Consider the following 15,196-nt stretch of genomic DNA (forward strand, 5'->3'; position numbering starts at 1 on the left):
GGTAGATGGCAGCAGCAAAGTCGTGTGTGTTGCCCTATCAGGCACTGAGGTAGATGGCAACAGCAAAGTAGTGTATGTTGCCTCATTAGGCACTGAGGTAGATGGCAGCAGCAAAGTCACGTGTGTTGCCCCATCAGCCATTGAGGTAGATGGCAGCAGCAAAGTCACGTGTGTTGCCCCATCAGCCATTGAGGTAGATGGCAGCAGCAAAGTCACGTGTGTTCCCCCATCAGGCACTGAGGTAGATGGCAGCAGCAAAGTTGCGTTTGTTGCCCCATCAGGCACTGAGGTAGATGGCAGCAGCAAAGTCTTGTGTGTTGCCCCATCAGGCACTGAGGTAGATGGCAGCAGCAAAGTCACGTTTGTTGCCCCATCAGACACTGATGTAGATGGCAGCAGCAAATTACTTGTGTTGCCCCATCGGGATATCCACATCCTACACTGATTTTCTAGGCTGGATCAGTGTGGGATTACATTCCAGGTACCAACATGATTATTAGCGGATACGGTGGCATTGTGGGTGGCATTGGTAATTTATTGGCAGATATCTGCCACATGGATGAGGAAGAGGGCTGCATTTGCCATCAAGGAGGGATAGAGACAATCACCAAAGAGAATTAAATGTGCTATTTTTCGCTGGCAGGGGCGGTGGGATGCTGAATTCAGATCTGCAAGCAGCACATGAGCCTCCTGAAGCTGGAATGAACAGTGTGCCTACCTACTGAGGCAGTAGAAAAGGCTAAGAGGCTGAAATGAACAATCTGCAAGAAATTTGGGATGAAGGCTGAGTGGACTTTGGAGCACCGTGCTTAGCTATGCTATTTTGCCAATCATTGACATTAATGCAAATAATGTTTTGTTTTATTTTTTAAAAAAGTTATTACAACTGGGATGGGCAAATTAGATTGAGTGATGTCATTGACAGCTGCAGAGAGAGAATGAACTTGTTTGTATTGGTTTAAAAATCGTTATGGTACATAACTGTGCACTATGACTGTGTACATTTAAGGCAGTAGATTTAAACATGGGAAGGGAAGAGGTGCCCTTGGGAGTTTTCTAAGCAAAAGAGAGAACCAGTGGACTCCTTTCGTCATTCAAGTGAGCAAGACAGCACTGCTGTTTGATGATGAGAAAATGCAGAGAAGGACTCGGCCCATAGAAGAATATAGGCTCTTGCCTCAACTGAATAGCATAGTGGAGGTTGACGGCTTCGAGAGATCAATATAGTGGTGAACCTCCTCTGGGTTTTATTCTGAACTTTACAAGAGCCATCCGAATTAGGGAACCTTCTTGTCAAAAGGAGCTTAGCATCTCACACAGGGCTTTCAATGTCTAAACTAAAATCCAGAGCAGAGTGGTCACACCACTGACCTTGAAGACACCAGACTTCGCTGAAAAGTCGCTGTGAGGGATAAACTACGAGGCTGGCTCTATCCTTCCTCCTTTTGTCCCACGATAGATTGAGTTCCGGTGGTTGATGAGAGGCTACGGAAGCATTAGTCACATCTGGCCTTAATTTTCAATGGATTATTTTCCCAGTCAGTATAAGGCAGACAAAATCTTTATTGTGCCATCAGTAGACGATTGCAGTATGAAAATAGGATTAATGCACCAATTTAGGGCAGAATCCAAAATCCCAGATAGGCTTGCTGTAGAAGGTTTGGATTGGGCGTTAAGTCCCTTTTGCCGGCACAACTATCCTTCTGCCGGCCTAGCCCCCTGAGGCTGGCCTGAGCCTCTGTGCCGGCTGATCCGCCATCTGATCAGTGGGCAGAAGGGCCAAAAGGGGGAGAGGAAGCGGAGGAGAAAGGGAGGGGCAGGGGAGGGGCTGAGTTACACCAAGCTCAAACTCCTCACCCTTATGCTGGCACAAGTCAGGCCAGGAAAAAAAAATACTCCTAAGTAATTTCCAGTACATGGAACCCAATGGGAGCTCCCAAAATAATGAAGGTCCCAATCCTCCCACCTCTCAGGGAGACACACATGGCTGACATTAAGTACAGCACACCACCAGTGGTATATATGCCCCTCACTCAGATGACAACATACGGCCCCGGGGACTCTTTCTCGCTGGCTTTGCAGCATACTCACTTTGCACTCACGAGGAGACACTTGAGCCGTGGTGGTGGCGGCAGCTCACTATGGGAAATGGCCCTTTGCAACACAAAATGTTCAGCACAAAAGTGGGAACAGCACACGCAAACACACATGCACACACACACACACACACAAAATACCCACTCCAAAGCATGTAAGTTCTCTTCTCTAACATCTATCTGCCTCACATCCTGCCTCGTCTATCCTAACAGGTAGAGACCTCAACCCCCAGAAATCCTGACCAGCAGAGGTGGTGGCGAAGGCTTCTGGAAGTTGTCGTCCAAGAATATCTGGAGGCCCCAGGTTGGGGATCACTGTCTTAACAGGTAGAGCCACTAATCTGTCTGCCTCGTATCCTAACAGGTAGAGCCATCCAGGAATGCAGCTGCAAGACACAAACACCCTGAAGCCTGGGACTTCCAGCTTCCAGAAAGGACACCCAGGTAAGTAAAAGGGGGAAAGCCATGAAAGGTCAGTCTTGCCTTTCTCATGAGAGTCATTCTGACTAGCAACAAATAAGACGTGACGTCTTCTCCTGCCTGTGTCTTCTAGGGCTGAAGTGAAGTTGTTGTGAGAAAGCTGAAACTCTGCATGCGCACAATAGACTTCAGGGAGACTCCAAAGCCCATGAGCCAGGTCAGCCCATACCCCCTTGGTGCCCTCTTTAGCTACCTCCCAACAGCACCGCCATTTCCAGTGCTCTACGACTTGAAAAGAAGCAATGGCCTGCTGTCCTCTCCGTTCCAGACTAGGCTAGGGCTTTGACTGTTGTCCCACCATCTCTCTTGTTTACACAGGTAGCTATGCTACAGGTGCAGCTCCCAAACCACTCAGCCGTGTGTGACCGCAGCCATTTCAGTAAGCACTGCCTGACCCTTGCACCTGGACACTGGCAATGGCATGGTCAGACAGCTATGGGTCAGGTGCAGCACAGCTACACAAAGGCTCTCTGCACAGGTCTCTCTGCTGTCTGTCTGTCTGTCTTCTCTTTGTCGAAGATACAAGGGTGCTTCTGAGGCAAAATGCTAGTGCCCAGGCACACTATATTCCAAGCACCCTTTCTTTGAACCTGCTCAATAAAATGTCATCTATAACAATGGTGTCAAGTTTGTTCGTTCTTGTAATTACATGATCACACAAGTAGGCTCAAGGCCTTTCTCCTAGGGAGGATGTTGCAGGAAAAAGGAAGGAACATAAACTCCCTTTTCCGTCATAATGTCAGGGGAAGGGTGGAAGAAACCCCATGGCTTGCCTTTAACATGGGGTGGGGCGTGAAAACAAATGCAGAGGGCCCATCCATCCATCAGGAGCTCTAGGAACAAGGTTGAGAGTGGATGAGGCCTGTGCCGGCTGTCCAATAATGACCCAGGAGGCTGAGGGTGGGCAGAATGCTACTCTAAGGCAGTGGTTCCCAACCTTGGGCCTCCAGGTGTTCTTGGACTTCAACTCCCAGAAATCCTGGTCAGCAGAGATGGTGGTGAAGGCTTGGGGGAACTGCAGTCCAAGAACATCTGGAGGCCCAAGGTTGGAGACCGCTGCTCTAAGGGACCCAAACTACCCTCCCAGACATTAACCAGGAGGCTGAGAGTGAGCAGGATTAGGGTCGGATGGATCCACGCAGCCCCCCAATCATGAGCCAGGAGGTGGAGGGATTTGTTGGGAGCAAACCCGGCTGCCCAATGAAGGGGGAAAAGAGCCCAAGTTCCTAAACTTTACCCATCCATGCGTTTTCCCCATCCCAAAGGATCGCTCGCTCTGTCACCAGGTGACAGGTGAAGGTTCCCTGGGCATTAGCAGAGACTATCATGTTAGTGGCATTTACGAGGGATTTTTCCCCTTTCACCTTTTTACAGCCGGGACCCTCCCTCAGCAGGCATTTCCCAGTAGACCTACCAAGGCTGCAGGAGGCAGGGCTGGACTCCCCAAACCCCCTCCACCAATGGGCACCAAATGCTTTTCCCTTCAGGAAGAGTCTCCCCAAAGGGGGCAGAACTAGGATTCTGCTGGAGAGGCATTGAGAAACCCATCAGTCAAAAAGACTGCGTTCGGCCAGAGGGCTTGTCAAGCGCATCACCACACCATCGTCTGCCTGTCTTCAGAGAGACCCTTGCCTCCCTGGTGCCAGCAGTGGGGGAGTTCAAAAGAATTTAAAACTCAGTCCCTCTCCCTGACTCAGGGATCCCGAGTTTTGGCACCAGGAAAGCTGCCACTCTTACCATCTCTCAGAAAACAGAGCAGAGGAAAGCTACAAAAAGAGTGGAGAGGAGAGAAAGAAGGCTCGGGCAATGACAGAGCCATCCTGGCTGCGAAGAATGCTATCTATAGGCCTTGAAACTGGGGAGGATTTGTTTTTTTGGCTTCCCTTGGTGTGCTAATTAGGCACACCTGGTGACCTCAGGAGCTACTCTTCCAGAAGTTACCAATTAGTTGGCTTCAGAAAGGACGGCACCTGATTGGTTGGAAAGGTTGCAGGCTCTGGTGGAGGGTGATGGGATATAAGGCCAGCCAGAGGAAATGGCTGAGCTCAGCAGTTCTGGGCAGCAGCTTTATTCTGGCTGGAACCTGTCACCCAGCCTGCTGTTATGAGGAACTCGGCTTCAGCGCTGAAACCATGCTACTCTGTGGGGAGAGCTGAGAGGTAGGAAGCTGTTAATTGTTTTTGGAGGGAACAACTCTTAGCTGCCTGAATCTCAGAATAGGCTTTGTCCTTCAGGTTGCTTTTGAGCCTGGATGTGCTTTTGCATCACCCTGCCTCAAAGCATGACTAAAGTGGTCAGTGCATCCTCTCTGTAAGAGGCTTCACACTTCACTAAGAGTGATCCTGGAAGAGGCTAGGGGGAAAAAAACCAATTAAGCTGGGTCAGCAGTTCCTTTCAACTGGTTTAGCTTTGCTTGTTTACTCAGGGGAATGCATTTCCCCAGAACGGTGTTGACTTTGCTGTTAGTCTTTTGAGTACTGATTTGGTGGAATAGTTGTTCAGGTTCGTTTATTTCAGGGGGGCCCTTTGGATGGCCTTGCCTTTGCCTCCCATCCCTTTCGGGGCATTCAAGCCTTTGACTCTCTCCGCATGCAAGGCTTAGTCTGAGCTGTAGGGGGCAGCAGAGGAGTTCTCTCTCTCTCTCTCCCTCTCTTAGTATAAAGTTTAAATTCTTCTTACCATTAGTGGCATGGAGATAATGAAACTTTTAAAAAATAGGTTTATGTAGGATTGGACAATATTATGACATTCTACATCTTTTTTTGAAAGTTATCCACCTGATGTGGCTTGAAACCAAATGAGAACTGTAACACAGTGGATGAGAACATGGTTAGGAATAGGTAAAACTCGTGTTTATCCATGTAAGGATTAAAGACTAGGAAGGCATACATGGCATCCTTTGGGTTACTTCAGATTAAAAAAGGAATAAAAGCAGCAGTCGAAAAGAGTGAATGAGAGAGTGTCAGGAGTGAAGGTCAAAGCATACAGTTGATTCAGGATTGTCAAATGGCCAAGATAAAGGTGTGATTTCCCATATTTACAGTATTCTCATCTGATAGTTTTTTCCTTGTGCAAAGAAGAAAGATCTCGTGTGCCAGATTTTAAATTTCTCTTCTGTATATCTCATTGTAATATTCTTGATTGATTGTTTTTTTGTGGATGGAAATGTCAGGGTTCTACTGCCTCCAGTGTGTTTTTCTGCTTAGAGCTGTGTTGCAAAATGCGAACTCGAACAATGCAGGTTTGTTGCCTTTAATGCTTCTGTGAACATACAGCAGAAGTATTTCAGTGCAAAAGGACTTATTCTTGGAAATAAATCACAACATTCTCATCATTGCAATTTTGTCTTCTTTTCTCCCTGCAGAACGTCTGAGATGTGCACTTTGCGTTAGAAAGCTCACTGAGCCATCAAATGCAAGCATGTGAACTCTTGGTTGAAAGAACTGGAGTGACTGTTTTATATGCCAAATGGCTTCTGCATCTGCTGAAACGTCTCATGCCTGAGAGCCATCCTAGACTGTAGTGATCACAAAACAAAACGGCTAAAGGTTTAGGTGATCACAAAACAAAGAAAAAGCAATTAACTGGAGATAAAGCAAGAAGTCAGTCGACATGTACATGTCCGCCAGCGGAATTCCTAGAGCCACGCCCCGAGAACTCTCTTTGATTAACCTTGACAAATTTACAGATTGTTGAGAGAATTCAGATGGGACACTAGTTAGGATTGGCCGAAGAAATCCTTTGAAGTTATATTCTAACTCTAAGGAGATTGTACTCTGCACTGAAGAACAGATATCAGCTGCTGACCTTGAGGACAGCGTTCCCACACTAGTCCATATGGAGGTGCTATATTTGCCAAACCCGAACTTGAAACATAGTCCAGCCGTTTTTTTCCTTTCAACCTGTGGCCGACGACCATTGGCAAAAAAAAGAGAAAAATGCCTCCTAATGAGAGACTTTCCACACTTGATAGCAAAAGAAAAACTATACAACACAACCAGGCTCGTGCTGGCCGGAAAAATACGGGGGGGGGGGGTAGACAGGGCTCGCGTCGAGGAGGGAATGACTGGAGGGGACGGGAGGGGAGGGGAGGGGAGGGGGGAGAACCGCATTTGAGGTGGGGAGGAAAAGGCCATGGGCATTAGATGAGATGCGTCGAGGAGGGGCTGACAAGAAAGCGGGGGGGGGAGGGCAGGAGGGACCATGCTTGTGTTGGGCCAGAAAAGGCAGGGTGGGGATAGACGGGCTTCCGGGGAGGAGAGGGGGCATTGCAGGGCACGCAACTGGGAGCAGAGGGGGGGGCATTGCAGGAGGGTTTGTGAAAGGGAAGGGGTGGGCCTGGGAGTGGAGAGGGATGGACAAGAGGGGTTTATTTGCATACTGGAGGGGAATGAGAAGACAGGGAAGTTATTTACTTGGGTATGTAAGGGAAATCAGCTATTCCCAGAAGCTACAAACTACCCCATCTCTCAGAGGTGTTCTCTTCTCTCTACCCTGAGACTCTGAATAACTGAGTGAATCCTCTTCAGGGAAGCCCATAGGAAGCATTTCCTTGACATCCACCCAGGTGGGCCTGAGATATACAGTATGTCCCCTGCCCCAATATTAAAATTGACCCATCAGTGGCACTTCCTGAAATGAGACAATGCAAAGGCTGCTTATTTCCTTAGCTGATGGGAAGCGATAGCATCTTCTGTGTTATTGTGAATTCCACAGGCTTTTGTCTTCGCCTTTTAGAGAGGGGTGCTGTTTTAAAGCTGAGACAAGAGAAATATTTCATGTACCCGTCTTATGTGATTTGTTGGCAACATCAGGCTTGGCATCGTCGTTATTTGGGGGGGGTTCATAGTGCGCCTTCTATTATGGAGAAGCATTTCCTTTACCCGTCATGTGTGATTGGGTTTCTAGGAAATGACTTCCATGGCCTTTCTTGAAGAGAAGTAGTCAATTCTCTTCTGTTGAAGGAAACTATCAGTCTTTGCGTCCTCGCATTTCGGGGGAGTGGTACGTCCTTAGGCGCCTTTCATTTTCGATTAGGCGAAGTATTTCTTCTACCCGTCTTCTGTGATTGGTTGTCAAGGAAATCCCTTCCGTGGGCTTTCCTGAACAGGAGTGGTGATTTCTCTTCTGTTCAAAGACAACATCAGGCTTGGCATTGTCGATATGGGGGGGGGGGGTATATTTCATAGTGCGCCTTCTATTATGGAGAAGCATTTCCTTTACCTGTCCTGTGTGATTGGGTTTCTAGGAAATGACTTCCATGGCCTTTCTTGAAGAGAAGTAGTAAATTCTCTTCTGTTGAAGGAAACTATCAGTCTTTGCGTCGTCGCATTTCGGGGGAGTGGTACAACCTTAGGCGCCTTTCATGTTGGATTAGGCGAAGAATTTCCTCTACCCGTCTTCTGTGATTGGTTGTCAAGGAAATCCTTTCCGTGGGCTTTCCTGAACAGGAGTGGTGATTTCTCTTCTGTTCAAAGACAACATCAGGCTTGGCATCGTCGATATGGGGGTGGGGTTCATAGTGCGCCTTCTATTATGGAGAAGCATTTCCTTTACTCGTCCTGGGTGATTGGGTTTCTAGGAAATGACTTCCATGGCAATTCTTGAAGAGAAATAGTCAATTCTCTTCTGTTGAAGGAAACTATCAGTCTTTGCGTCGTCGCATTTCGGGGGAGTGGTACGTCCTTATGCGCCTTTCATTTTGGATTAGGCAAAGTATTTCCTCTACCCGTCTTGTGTGATTGGTTGTAAAGGAAATCCCTTTTGTGGACTTTCCTGAACAGGAGTGGTGATTTCTCTTCTGTTCAAAGACAACATCAGGCTTGGCATCGTCGATATGGGGGTGGGGTTCATAGTGCGCCTTCTATCATGGAGAAGCATTTCCTTTACTCGTCCTGTGTGATTGGGTTTCTAGGAAATGACTTCCATGGCCTTTCTTGAAGAGAAGTAGTCAATTCTCTTCTGTTGAAGGAAACTATCAGTCTTTGCGTCCTCGCATTTCGGGGGAGTGGTACATCCTTAGGCGCCTTTCATTTTGGATTAGGCGAAGTATTTCCTCTACCCGTCTTGTGTGATTGGTTGTAAAGGAAATCCCTTTTGTGGGCTTTCCTGAACAGGAGTGGTGATTTCTCTTCTGTTCAAAGACAACATCAGGCTTGGCATCGTCGATATGGGGGTGGGGTTCATAGTGCGCCTTCTATCATGGAGAAGCATTTCCTTTACCCGTCCTGTGTGATTGGGTTTCTAGGAAATGACTTCCATGGCCTTTCTTGAAGAGAAGTAGTCAATTCTCTTCTGTTGAAGGAAACTATCAGTCTTTGCGTCCTCGCATTTCGGGGGAGTGGTACATCCTTAGGCGCCTTTCATTTTGGATTAGGCGAAGTATTTCTTCTACCCGTCTTCTGTGATTGGTTGTTAAGGAAATCCCTTCCGTGGGCTTTCCTGAACAGGAGTGGTGATTTCTCTTCTGTTCAAAGACAACATCAGGCTTGGCATCGTCGATATGGGGGGGGGGTATATTTCATAGTGCGCCTTCTATTATGTAGAAGCATTTCCTTTACCCGTCCTGTGTGATTGGGTTTCTAGGAAATGACTTCCATGGCCTTTCTTGAAGAGAAGTAGTCAATTCTCTTCTGTTGAAGGAAACTATCAGTCTTTGCGTCGTCGCATTTCAGGGGAGTGGTACGTCCTTATGCGCCTTTCATTTTGAATTAGGCAAAGTATTTCCTCTACCCGTCTTCTGTGATTGGTTGTCAAGGAAATCCCTTCCGTGGGCTTTCCTGAACAGGAGTGGTGATTTCTCTTCTGTTCAAAGACAACATCAGGCTTGGCATCGTCGATATGGGGGTGGGGTTCATAGTGCGCCTTTTATTATGTAGAAGCATTTCCTTTACCCGTCCTGTGTGATTGGGTTTCTAGGAAATGACTTCCATGGCCTTTCTTGAAGAGAAATAGTCAATTCTCTTCTGTTGAAGGAAACTATCAGTCTTTGCGTCGTCGCATTTCGGGGGAGTGGTACATCCTTAGGCGCCTTTCATTTTGGATTAGGCGAAGTATTTCCTCTACCCGTCTTGTGTGACTGGTTGTCAAGGAAATCCCTTCCGTGGGCTTTCCTGAACAGGAGTGGTGATTTCTCTTCTGTTCAAAGACAACATCAGGCTTGGCATCGTCGATATGGGGGTGGGGTTCATAGTGCGCCTTTTATTATGTAGAAGCATTTCCTTTACCTGTCCTGTGTGATTGGGTTTCTAGGAAATGACTTCCATGGCCTTTCTTGAAGAGAAGTAGTCAATTCTCTTCTGTTGAAGGAAACTATCAGTCTTTGTGTCGTCGCATTTCGGGGGAGTGGTGCGTCCTTAGGCGCCTTTCATCTTGGATTAGGCGAAGTATTTCCTCTACCCGTCTTGTGCGATTGGTTGTCAAGGAAATCCCTTCCGTGGGCTTTCCTGAACAAGAGTGGTGATTTCTCTTCTGTTCAAAGACAACATCAGGCTTGGCAGCGTCGATATGGGGGTGGGGTTTATAGTGCGTCTTTTATTATGGAGGAGCATTTCCTTTACCCGTCCTGTGTGATTGGGTTTCTAGGAAATGACTTCCATGGCCTTTCTTGAAGAGAAGTAGTCAATTCTCTTCTGTTGAAGGAAACTATCAGTCTTTGCGTCGTCTCATTTCGGGGGACTGGTGCGTCCTTAGGCGCCTTTCATCTTGGATTAGGCAAAGTATTTCCTCTACCCGTCTTGTGCGATTCCTTGTCAAGGAAATCCCTTTTGTGTTCTTTCCTGAACAGAAGTGGTGATTTCTCTTCTGTTCAAAGACAACATCAGGCTTGGCATCATCGTCAAGGGGGAGGAATGTTTTATAGTGCTCCTTTTATCATGGAGAAGGGTTTCCTTTACCTGTCCTGTTTGATTGGGTTTCTAGGAAATGACTTCCATGGGCTTTCTTGAAAAGAAATGATGCTTTTCTTCCCCTGATGGATGTTATTATATATATATATATACACACCTATATATTTTGCTTTCCTGTGGTGTGGTAATCTAAACCCTGACTGTTATTTTCAGAATAATGTTGGAGAGATGAAAATAAAAACTTTTCTTTTACATTCTCCTAAATCCTGAAGAAGGTAGTTTATTAAGTCTAGCTAAAACCATATCTGTGGCAGATTGTTCAAACTGTACAAATGAAAGGAAGCGTTCCTGCATGGCAACACATTGTATCTGCCCAGGAAACCAGTCTGCCCCCTGCTTGCCCACGAGGGAGCTCTATGCCTAAAAGAAGGATGACCCAGGAAGGGACAGGTGGGCTTTGACAGTGCGTCAGGAATTGCTCCTGTCATGCTTGCTCAGGACTGAACACCTGCCACAGAAGGGTCTTTTGGATCAATGAGCTTCTCAAGATTGGGAAGTATTAGAGACTCCTCCTGGTACCTTTTGTCTCATATCCTGTCTCTTATGTCTCATCAATAAATGTTACATGAATAGTGCTTAACCCAAAATTACTGGTGTATGGTCTTCTCGGTTGCCTGACCAGGGCCTGCCTTAATCCATCAATATTTTTGGTCTCTGACCCAATAAAATACATGCATGTAATATTTAAAATAAATGGAAGTAATTGAAACATTTCAAGATAGCTAAAACAGCACAAGTTAATAAAATTGATTAACGAGACTTTTTTTTATGATGGGAGTTAGGCAGAGGTCAAGAATTGTTTTGTATTCTTTTGGCAGAGAATAGGAATTTGGCCACTAATTCAGTAGTTATCTTGTTTGTGTTGCTTAATAAATACTTTATATAACAAAGCAGAGTCCTATCTGGGAAGACATTCATTAGAGGCTTGAGAAATTTGATAGGCTCATTCCTGTAAAGATTACACTCAAAGAGGACGTATTTCATTTTTCCTGTCGCTACAAGGACACAATCTTTTTCGTAAGGGATGCCGGAATAACACCCATCTAAAATTGCGAATTGGAGACAGTTAAATTGGCCTTTTTAAAAATTGTGCCTGTATTTTGGGATAATCAAATTCTCCAAATACCTAGCGCTTTGAGAAAAATTAAAGTTTAGGCCAAAATGCAAGATGAAACATGTTTTGAGAGCCATTGAAATTGATTTTCAGTATTCTATGTCCCTAATTTGCTTTTCTAGGGTAGAGTTGGCTGCCTTGGGTTCCTGGGCATAAAGAAAGTCCATCGAGAGCCCTAATAGATGCAGTTTGGCTGGAAAAGCGTTAAGCCATGAGCTCTTATGTACCTCTTGTAAAAGGTTAAGATATTCCATGGCGGAATCAATATGTATTGCCTTATTCTAATATCTGAAAGCAAAGAGCCAAGCACTCCATTCTTGTGATATGAGGCCAGTCTCTAATCGTAATGTATCTGCAGGGACACAACTTGGCATTCCAAGGATGGATCTTAGAAAAATTGAAAGCGCACTCTCTATGCTTGTGTGAAATACTAGAATTTAAGTTGGTATTCCATATAGCAGTTGGGGCAGAATCTTGAGCTTAGAAACTTGGATAAAGGCTGGTATAAATTGCCCCGCCCCAATACAGAAAAAAACTCAAGATAGCTTTCTCCATGTGATCTGCTGCTTGGATTATGGACTATCTGTGGGCGGCCCAGAAAAGTTTATAGTGAAATATAATACCCAGGTACTTCAGCCATTTTAATTGCTCAATGCATGTGCCATTAATTGTCCATTTTCTTATTGTTACAGACTGAGCAAAAACCATAATTTTGGTTTTGACAAAATTTGTAACCAATTGATTGTTCTTATAGTAGGTCATACATATATGAATAGGCCATTTAAGGCTTATTTTCGATAGTGACGGAAGAACAGCGTCATCTGCATAAAGCAATAGGGGGCATTTGATCTCTGCCAGTCTAGGAGGATGGAAGTCTGTTCCAAGACACCACCCAAGCAGATCATTTAAATACAGGTTAAATAATGTGGGGGCTAATATACAGCCCTGTCGAACCCCCTTATTAGCCTGAATAGGCTTTGGCAGATCTCCTCCTGTACCACATCTAACATGAAGTGCGGTACTCTGGTAAAGACATTTAATGAGATATAGGAGTCTCTTACTGTCAGGACCCAGTTTCCTATGAGGTAGAACTTGGTCGGTCGGACAGAGAGTAATTGGAAATCTGAGTACCCCTATGCAGCTGGGTGAGTCCTGGTCACTGCAGCCAGGGCGTACAACAGACTACTACTTACAAGTCTGCCCTAAAAAGATACTTGCTGACCCTTAAGAAAGCTCAGCAGGAAGTTACACATGAGCTTTGTTGTCCTAAGATCTACTTGGCTCAATTAGGTAAGACTCAGTAGCTTCATGTGGCCTTGCTTCTCCCTCAAGGTATACTTAAGACAGCTTCACTGTTCAAGAAGTGAAAAGATTTTATAATTGATCTTTTTATTGAAGAAATAAAGTCAGTTTGATGCAAAAGCATAGCAAATAAGTGTTTTCAAGGCTTGTTACAAATTACAATTAAGGGAAAAATCCTCTTTTAATTACAAAGGCTCTAAAAATCTCTAAAAGCTTCCTTAGGGTAGGCAAAAGGCCTAAAGCCCCCTTTCTCTTCTTCCTTGACTCCCTACATCTTCCCCAGTCCTTTCCCTGCACGGAGCAGCAGGCAAAAAGACCTAGAAAAATCTATGATTCCATCCAAAAAGGAAAAATAGGAACAAGATGGAACACTGCACATGGCGAAAGTTCCTTTTTCTATCTTCTCAGCTCCTCCTGTCGTCTTGGTCTTCCCACGCTGTCATCCAATCACGGCATAAAGTGATAGAAGCAGTCCCCTCCTTCTCTTCTCTCGAGAAACAAGAGTTGTTTTTCTCAGTCCATTGTCTTCTCCACCATAACAAGTGTCTGGTCTTCTTATTTTGTATTGGCTTCAACAGTGGACCCTCGACTTACGGAATTAATCGATATTGGAATGGTGGCTGCAGGTCGAAAAGTCCGTAGGTCGAGAGTCCATTTTGCATAGGAATGCCTTGAAAACCATTTAATCCGTTCCAGGCAAAAAAAAAAAAAAAAAATCCCGGGCATTCCAAAGCTGCACCCGCTGCTCTCTGTCTCCCGTCCCTGGTGCCCTCTGCCTTCTGTCCTTGTGTGGAGAGCAGGCAGAGGGCACCGGGATGGGAGACAGAGGGCAGCGTGTCCAGCTTTGGAAGCCCAGGAAGCCGAAAGCTGCTCCGCCCCCGCTGCTGGCTTTCAGAGGGCACCAGGGATGGGAGACAGAGACAGCGAAAGGAGTTGTGAATCTTGGAAAGTGGAAAGCCAGCAGCGGGGGCGGAGCGGCTGAGAAACAGGCAGTGAGCACGGGCCAGCTTTTGGATTTCCATGCTTCAATAACCCCTTTCCTATCCCTGTCTTCCATCCCCACTGCCTTCTGACCCTGCGGGCACCGGGGATGGTAGGCAGAGGGCAGCAGGGGAGGCTTTGAATTTCCCGCCCTTTCCCCCTGCCTTTTGTTAGTTGAAGCTTCGGCTGCAAGTCGAACAACAATTTTGCGGCATGAGCTTTTTGTACCTCGAAATTTTCGTAAGTAGGGACCTTCATAACTCAAGGGTACACTTTACCGGCCTAAAGGAAAAACATTCCCATAGCCCTCTGGAAATACATTCCCATCATACAAAATCTTTCATACATAGAACCAATATGGAATCCATTTTACATTGTTCCCAACTACATATCCCATCTTCAGTACAAGATTTAAACCACATAATCTGATCCATGACATTTATCTATCGGGGCTTTATATAATTTTAACCATAGTACAGTGGTGCCTCACATAACGAGCACACCGTTTAACGACGAATCCGCATAGCGATCCGTTTATTGGGATCGGTAATGCGACCGCATACCAATGTTTTTTATTGCCGAAAATCACTTTGCGACGATCGGTAAGCGTTTCGTTTACCGATTTTTGCATAGCGATTTTTTTAAAACAGCTGTTCGGCGGTTTCAAAATGGCCGCTGGATGCCCAGAATGGCCGCACGAAGCATTTTCGCGCCCTGCCCCTGCTTACCAGGGCACGAAAATGGCGGCCAGATGGGGAAACTTCGCTGAATGGTGAGTTTGGGCCCCACTGGAACGCATTAAACAAAGTTTAATGTGTTCTAATAGGTTTTTCCGTTCCGTATAGCGAAGTTTCCCCATAGCGATGGTTAATCCGGTACGGATTAACCTCGCTATGCAGGGCACCACTGTATATCTTTTGGGACAGAATCAAAGGCTGATTTTAGTGTATAAATGTGGTATAAAGCCCGTTACCATAAGAGGACATACTGTACATATATTTCTCTGCAAGATGGCTTAAAATTATACCATCATTGGTTGCTGATCTACCCTTTCTAAAGCCTGCCTGTTCCTTCCCCCAAATATTTTCCTCCTCTATCTGAGTAGTCTTTGATTTAAATGACTGGAGTACAATTTGCCCAGCACAGAGAGTAAACTGATTGTCCTATAGTTGGTTGGGTCTCCTCTCTCTCCTTTCTTAAATATAGGTATTGTTATGGTTTGAGACAAAGTGCTGGGAAATTTGCCTGAGTTATGAATATGGGTCAACCAACAGAGGTGCCCACCAATCCATGTCAGCCTTTAGCATTTCCGGGAG

At 45.8% G+C, this 15,196-nt stretch overlaps 1 long non-coding RNA gene across 1 annotated transcript; it reads left to right on the plus strand.

Annotated features, from left to right (window-relative positions):
• The first annotated feature begins 4,564 nt into the window (after positions 1 to 4,564).
• LOC144586454 (uncharacterized) lies at positions 4,565 to 6,560 on the plus strand. Its single transcript, XR_013541292.1, has 2 exons — positions 4,565 to 4,735; positions 5,941 to 6,560. It is a non-coding gene; the product is annotated as an uncharacterized LOC144586454 (long non-coding RNA).
• Positions 6,561 to 15,196: the final 8,636 nt, after the last annotated feature.

Source organism: Pogona vitticeps, chromosome 2 (genome assembly GCF_051106095.1).
Source record: "Pogona vitticeps strain Pit_001003342236 chromosome 2, PviZW2.1, whole genome shotgun sequence".
In the NCBI taxonomy this organism is placed as follows: domain Eukaryota; kingdom Metazoa; phylum Chordata; class Lepidosauria; order Squamata; family Agamidae; genus Pogona; species Pogona vitticeps.